The sequence below is a fragment of the Eriocheir sinensis genome, chromosome 31, assembly GCF_024679095.1.
Source record: "Eriocheir sinensis breed Jianghai 21 chromosome 31, ASM2467909v1, whole genome shotgun sequence".
In the NCBI taxonomy this organism is placed as follows: Eukaryota; Metazoa; Arthropoda; class Malacostraca; order Decapoda; family Varunidae; genus Eriocheir; species Eriocheir sinensis.
The window spans coordinates 14,255,261-14,262,760 of record NC_066539.1 but is presented as its reverse complement, the minus strand read 5'-3'; the positions used below and the strand labels follow the sequence as shown (position 1 = coordinate 14,262,760).

The window sequence follows — 7,500 nt, the reverse complement described above, 5'->3', positions numbered from 1 at the left end:
TGCAAAATAAATAGAGAGACACAACGAGAACACACACGTCGCCCTCACACAGCCCATTCATACAAAGTCGCTATTTTCACATGAAGGTTTGCCATTATTTTCCTGGGGACGATGCCGAAACCCTTGGACGCTGTATGCTCAGAGTTTTCGGTACCGTATCTCTGAACAGGGTCTCTGCCTTATCTCTCTTACTGAAATAACAACATCACAACCACCTTCCCCACCATTACCAACAGTAACAAAGACAAAAAAGCAACAATTATAAATAAAACGGTAGTAAAATCAACAATACTGGTACCAGCACACCAATTATTAGTCACCGTACACTTAACGGACTCAGAAGTCCCGCCCCGTCTTCCATACCTATGGGAGCTGATTGGTTTGGTGACAGGCGCTTGGAGTTAGGAGTTATTGTTACCTTGGAGGGAGGGTGAGGGAGGACGCAGGGCTTCTGGATCAATTTAGTGCACAGAGACTATTGTAAAAATTACTGGTCAGGAAATCGGGTAGGAGTAGAGTGTGTGCAGTCGTTGGCTTGGAGCGGTGGCGGTACTAAGGCCTTGTATCCTGGAGGCAACCTCAGACGCACTCTAGTACATAACTTGGATTCTATGGAAAGTACTGCTTTGACAGTTCACCGACTGGCCACGTGAGGCGCTGCCTGTATAGCAAATACGGTCCACTGACTGATTCAGATGAGTCTGAATCAACATTCAAAAGGCAGTACCAAGCCTGGCTTTCACGAGAATGGACGTATACGCTGTCGCTGATACAGCAGCGTTGCTGTAGCAGAGGCAGCGTAGGCGTAGGCGTCAGCAAAGTGTTTGGAAATTTGGGAGCTTTGTACATCTGTTTCCAGATTTGGTAAATAATCCAGAAAAGTTAGGATGACTACAGAACAATTCAAAATGTTGGTGGAGTTAACTGGATCCACAGAGCAGCTACGGCATCCCGATCTCGGTGCATAGGATCACTATAGGATCATAATTATATTGCACGTCGTTCTTGCACTAAACTAATCAGGACGTCCACTATCACGGTGCTATCTCCTCGGGTAAAATTCTAGTGTTTGCCCATACTCTGCCCATACTTTGAGGGGACGCGGTGGCTGAGTCGACAGAGTGACGGCCCCGCGTTCAGGAGGACGCAAGTTCAATCCCCGCCCGGTGCCACCAAGCTGGGATTTTTCAGCCGCCGCCGAGTGGCTTAAAACTACCCACATGTTGTCCAGAAGACCACCTATCAACCCGGACTCTAAATTCTAGGATTAAAGATGAGCTCCGGGAGGGCAGCATGAGCCAATGCAAGATGGCGCCACTATAAACACTCGCCTGCGCCAGAACGGGCTGGGCCGACCATCAGGCCCCACCGGGAAGAAGCCTACCGGCGCAATAGGTTGCGCCGCCAAAAACAAGCTTGGGGACCTGTGGGAATGCGGGGTTTCAGGTGGGGTACACGAAATTCGTCGCAATCACGTATTTTTTATGGGCGGTGGGGGGACAAAAATTCCCTAGATCTAGGGAAATTCCCTACATTTAGGGATTTTTCATATCACCGCCACTAAAGAGTGTTTGCGACGAACTTAGTGTTCCCCATACGGAAACCACGCATTCTCACTGGATCCCCAAGCTTGTTTTGGGAGAGAAGCGTAGTGAACTCACTAAACAATGCTCACCTTACCGGTCTGGCGTGGCGCCGGAGGCCATCTGCGCCCACATAAACCGCCTACACCACACTCATGCCCTCTCTCTAGCACCGGTGCCAGTAGGTTGTCACCTCATCGCACGGTTTCTGTCCTGCTGGTAGAGTCCGTGGCACCAAACACAGTGTATCTTCATTGTTTATCACTGACACAAGCAAAACCACCGGCTAGCCGTGATCCGTCCAACGCCGCGGCTTAAACAGTACTACGGGTTCTAGAGCAAGTGCAGGCTATCGAACCTCCTGCCCGAGCTGTTCGAACACGTGAATCCTGACTGACCGCATTCTGAATCTGCTTCACGGGTTCATGTTCCCAGTATACAAGGTGATTGTGGATATTGACTCCGCGCCTGCAGAATACGATAATACGCCTCCATTTATCACAGTTAAAAAACAAAATACATGTCCCTCAACCATAATATGAAGGCGGCGCCAGTAGCGGATCCAGATCCAGCCCCTTCCCCCAACGATCTTGGGGGATCCGCGGGAAGTCGGGGTATTTGGGTGGGGGAGCATATTTAAACTACTACAACCGAACTTTACGACCTGTTAACGGGGGGGGCTTTGCCTCCCTCGACCCCCTGCTAACAAAGGGGGGGGGGCTGCGCCCCCTCCTGGACCCCCCCCTTAAAGTAACACAACCGAACTTTACGGCCTAACAGCTAACTAAGGGACATTGAAAGAGGTACTTACGTCCCCTTCTTCAACATTAGCTATTTGGTACTTACATTACTGACGACCCCAAGATGGTCCGGCGGCTTCACCAGACCCGTCCTCCTCCGAAGAAGCTTAGTCACTAACCTGCTTCACGCGTTCGTACGTGGTACCAAACCTGCGTCACGCGTTCGTACGTGCTACCAGTAAGTGAATACATAGTCGTAATGCCGGTTGCAAGATTCTTTTGACGTAAATTACTTACCGTTTTGATGCTTCATTATGACCTTAATACTGAAACGGGGGTGCTTCGCCCCCCTCGAGCCCCTCTTTGGTATGGAGAGTGAGTGAAATTGCCTGGTTTCCGTACGTTGTAAAAAAATCCCGGAATGTACGAAATTTCCCTACATCTAAGTGATTGTAAGGAGTTTCCCTACATCTAGGGTATTTTTCAACCCCCATAACTCAAAAACTATGAATTTGCGACGCATTTCATGCTTGCCAACGCATTTCCCGCAGTCTCAATGCCTCCCTAGCCAATTTTGGTCGCGAGGGGTGAGTATGGGCAAACACTAGAATAATACCAAAAATGGGACCAAATCAATCAATGATTCTGAATCGCCATGAATCGTCATGATTTGAATTGACTCGATTCACTTGGTGGAAACGACTGCATTGAAATTAGCGTGGCGAATCAGGACGAATCATGAATCGTGTTGATTCTTCATGAATTTAATCGATTCGATTCGCTTGGTGGAAACGCAGCCAAAGACTATATTTACTACTGCTACTACCAGTAGTAATACCAGTACAGTAAGTCCCAGTACTACCAGTACTGCCACAGTTACTATAGTCTGTTCACGGAGCCTGTTCATCTGACGCCTAGGCAGCGTTTGTTACGGCTCCTGTGATTGGCTGCACCCCTCCCTCCCTCACATCACATTCATGTCCGCCGTGTTCAGGTTGATAATTGGTTAGCAGTAGAGCATGTGAGGAAAGCATGTGAGTTGTTTTAATCAACTAGCCTAAGCTATGGGTGAAAATTATCAGTTTTTAGTGGCAGGCTTCAACCCATGTTACTCAGGACATCACGCCCGCAGGCTGACCACTCAGCCACCCCCATCCCTCGCTGCTAATACTACTACTTCTGTCACTACTACTACTTCTGCTACTGCTACTATTACTACTTTTAGTACTACTGTTACTGCTTCTACTACTACTACTACTACTATTACTGTCGCTAATAATAATAATGATAATAATAATAATAATAATAATAATAATAATAATAATAATATAAAATAATAATATAAATGTTCATGGTCTGTTCTGATCTTTAGGCGAATTAGGTGATGGTCGCAACCACTTAGTTTTTCGCCGACCTGACATTCACGTGTGAGATCTGAGTCACTCACGAGTACTAGGTCTAATAAGTTATTTTCCCTTGTCGGTTGGGTAACAATCTGAATTAGAAAAGTGTCCTTTAACATTTCGAGCAGTCTGTTACCCTACCGATCTCCAATCATCGTGGTCCAGTCAATGTTGGAGCAGTTAAAGTCCCCGATAATGACTGACTGTTTGTTTTGTGTTATAGTGTGAATTTCCTCGTACAGCGCTTCGTCGTCTGCTGCTTGTTGCTTTGGAGGTCTGTAAACGGTTCCAATCGTTATTTTGTTGTGCTTGCTAGTCCCCAGTTCAACATATACACAGTCATATTTCTCTGAGTCCTCTTTGGATATTTTCACGGCAGGGTATTTGTTCTTGACGTAACATATAACACCTCCTTTCTTGTGAAGTCTGTTTTTGTTGAAGCTCTCGTATCCCGGAATTTAGGATTCGGTCATTAGGTGGTCAGAGGTGGCCCACGTTTCGGTGATGGCAATCACGTCCGGTCTTTCTACGTCAACGTAGGCAAGTAACTCATCCCGTTTGGGTATTAAGCTCCGCGCGTTGGTGTATAGGACAGAAATGTCCTTCTTGACTTCAACGCTTCGAGGCACAGTAGTCTGGTGTCTGCGTGTCTTCTGTTGGAGGCCTTGGTGTATGATGGGCGGTCTCTACTGTTCGGTTGTTTACGGTAAAGAGGAGGAGGAGAATAAAGAAGAGAAGGGAGATGGGGAGGAAGAGAAAGATAAGGGGGAGGAGGGGAATCAGGAGAATGAGGAGGAAAAGGAGGAAGAAGTGGATGATGATGATGATGATGATGATGATGATGATGATGATGAGGAGGAGGAGGAGGAGCTGCAGTACGTGTAGAATTAACATTATCATAATTGCTGTTATTACTAATACTGCTCTTTCCTGTATTACTCAAATTGTTTTTGTAATTCCGCATGAAATGTTTTTTATTGGGATGACGGAAAGGAGAAGGAAGAAGAGGAAGCGAAAGGCTGGCGTCCAGAGGCAGACAACAGGGTGGGGTGTGAAGGTAGTTCGAGCAAGGACTGAGGGTTTAAGTTCACGGTCAGACTGTCTGTTTCCGAGTGACTTAGTGGTCCGCTAAGTCGATCAGCCTCACACTCGTTGGACGTCTGCCCCCACCTCCTCTCTCTCTCTCTCTCTCTCTCTCTCTCTCTCTGTTTAATTACATATTTTCTCTAATTTCGCCTGCTGCATAATTTTTTTCTCTACTTAATGATAAATAACAACAACTATTCCCTCTACTTCTCATCCCCCGGGCCCGTCTTGTCCCCTCCCCTTGCTTCGCCCCTTGCACCCTCCTCCTCCCTTTACAACAGTCAGACACGGCGTTACGAGTCCCAGGGGCCTGCAGCAACCAGCACCACGATTCCCATGACAGCAGCAACAAGGCCAACAGAAACAGGAACCCACTGGGACTACAGCCACAGAACAGTGAGAGACGAAAGGATGATGAAAAGGAAAGGAAACACGATATAACACGAAAAGACGAATGAGGAAGCTAGAAATAGACGGTGAACACTAAATGAAGAAAACTAGAGAATTTCGCAGAAAGACTAAATCTGAAGGAGAGAGGCAAGGAAACAAGAGGGGAAGAGGGTAAAGAAAGCACAATGGAAGGAAACAGGAATATGAGGAGAGGGAAGCGGGGAAGGGAACGTGACAGGGGAAAGAGGACGCGTACACAGAAGTGGTAATAGTGCTGGAGGACTGCTGGAAATGGAACGAGGGAACAAGTGCAAATGGTACATGGAAACAAAGCTACACAGAAAGAGGGGGAAGGTGTTTGCGCCATTAACAAATTGGCCGAACAAGAAGAGGACACAGAAGGATGTAACGGGATATCCGAGAGCAGGAGTGACGTTACAGCTGCTAGCAACAAACAAGAAACTGCCGAAGAATAGACTGATGTAGAGGTGGGTGCATAATAAGGTGAAGGTGTGCACGCCTAAAAAGAAACATAGGAACATTGCAGTAGCGCTCAACAGAGGCAAGACGACAACCAAACGAGGAGCATACACATTTATTTTTTTGCTTTTCTTTTATTCTTTTTTTTTTCATTTGATTTCATTTTTCTACATTTTCTCATCTCCATCTCTTCCATCGTGTTTTCTCTTTCCCTCCTCTTTTTATCTTTCTCTGCTCTTGTTTTCCCCTTCCTCTTTCCCTCCTCCTCCTCCTTCTCTGCTTTATTAGCTTCCCACTCCTTCCTCAACAACCTGAACTGACTTTCTTTTCACGTCTTTTCAATGGCTACTCCCTTTTTACTTTTGTTGTTGATGTAATTATTGATGTTCGTTTCATGTAAAATTTTCCTGTTAATGGTAATGTTATAGTTGCCATTAAGTCTGTATCTTCGGGATCATAATGAATGCTGCTAATGTTCCCGCAGTTCAAACCTGCAATAAAAAATCCTACTTTATTTAACTTTTTACCACCCATGTTCTTCCTCCTCCCGCCAACATCTCCCGCTCTAACGGCGAACATTACTTCCCGCCATCCTGCCGCGCCGAGCCTCCCAACGTTACCTTGATTTTCGCCTCAGGTAAGAATATTCATTTATTTTCCCACTGTCAGAATACTTTTTCTGCTACACTTTTCATTTCCACGAGCCTCATAGATTTCTTTCTCCGTTGTTGTTTTTTTGATTTTATTCTGTCCTCTTTCTTCCCTTTTTTTCTTTCTTATTTCTTTCGTTTCTCCTATTCAGAGTCAACTCTTCCCCCTTTCCATTGGCCCCACATTGTATTACTTTTTCCCCTCAGCAAATTTCTACACAGCTATATTTTACACATTGCCAAATTTTTCCCCTTGTGCCATTTTTCTTGCAATTTTCCCCTCACTGTCAATATCTTTTCATTTTTCTCTTTCGCAAAGCATTTACCTGTCCATTTCTCCATGTTTTGGACGTCCATGTATGGCTGACTGTTTCATTCCCTTGCTGAGCTGGCGCTATATTATCTTTCTTAGGGTCCCGTTGATTACCTGACTTGTTTTTCATTAAAGGTACTAGGCGTAAACTCCTTTCCTTTATGATTTTCCTGTTAATACCAAGATTCCTCTTTTCTCCTCTTTTCCTTTGTTTTCTAGTCATAATCACCACTGGTAACAATTTTACTTAAATGCTATTTTTCTACCGGTCTGATTATTTCTTCCATTGCGAAGCACTTTTAAGCAACTTCAACGAAAACAACAACAACAGAAAACATGCATTAAGACTAAAGCTGACACCTCGAGGCGATAAAGACACATAAAAGCGAATTGAAGAGAAACAATACACAGAAAGAGCTAAAGCAGGAAAAATAAAATAAAACGTGCGAACTACAAAGAAACAAAGAAACGAGGAACGGAAGACACACCGCCATAAGTGAGCAAACATAAAATAAATAAACAAAAAAGAGGGGGAAACAACCAGAGAGAGAGAGAGAGAGAGAGAGAGAGAGAGAGAGAGAGAGAGAGAGAGAGAGAGAGAGAGATTAATTAACTGGCAACACCTGTCCACTCAACTCGTCATGAACAACAACGGCAAATTTGATGCATGCTAACGATGGCATGTGTCATTGGAGTCGCTAGTATGTACGTTGTGCACATGTAAATAATTCCCTAGGCTTGAGGTTATCCACGGTATTTTTCATCACTAGTCTCAGCGCTTGAATCCGCCGTGCACCAATGCGGGAAAAATAATGTGTATATGTAATAGTTCCGACTAATAATATAGACATGTGT

The 7,500-nt window shown here is 45.2% G+C and overlaps 1 protein-coding gene across 10 annotated transcripts in view; it reads right to left on the bottom strand.

Moving 5' to 3' along the window:
* LOC127005925 (tyrosine-protein kinase Dnt-like) overlaps positions 1-7,500 on the bottom strand; it is a 151,856-nt gene that overhangs the window by 142,917 nt on the left and 1,439 nt on the right. Inside the window, exon 1 of one of the 10 annotated variants that reach the window (XM_050875333.1) lies at positions 2,430-2,484. The exons of 7 other annotated variants lie outside the window; for them this stretch is intronic. The gene's annotated coding sequence lies outside the window, so the exon portion shown is untranslated. Of the gene's footprint in view, positions 1-1,675; positions 1,851-2,429; positions 2,485-7,500 lie in introns of those variants that run through there. 2 more of the 10 variants (XM_050875329.1, XM_050875332.1) reach the window with 2 other exon arrangements.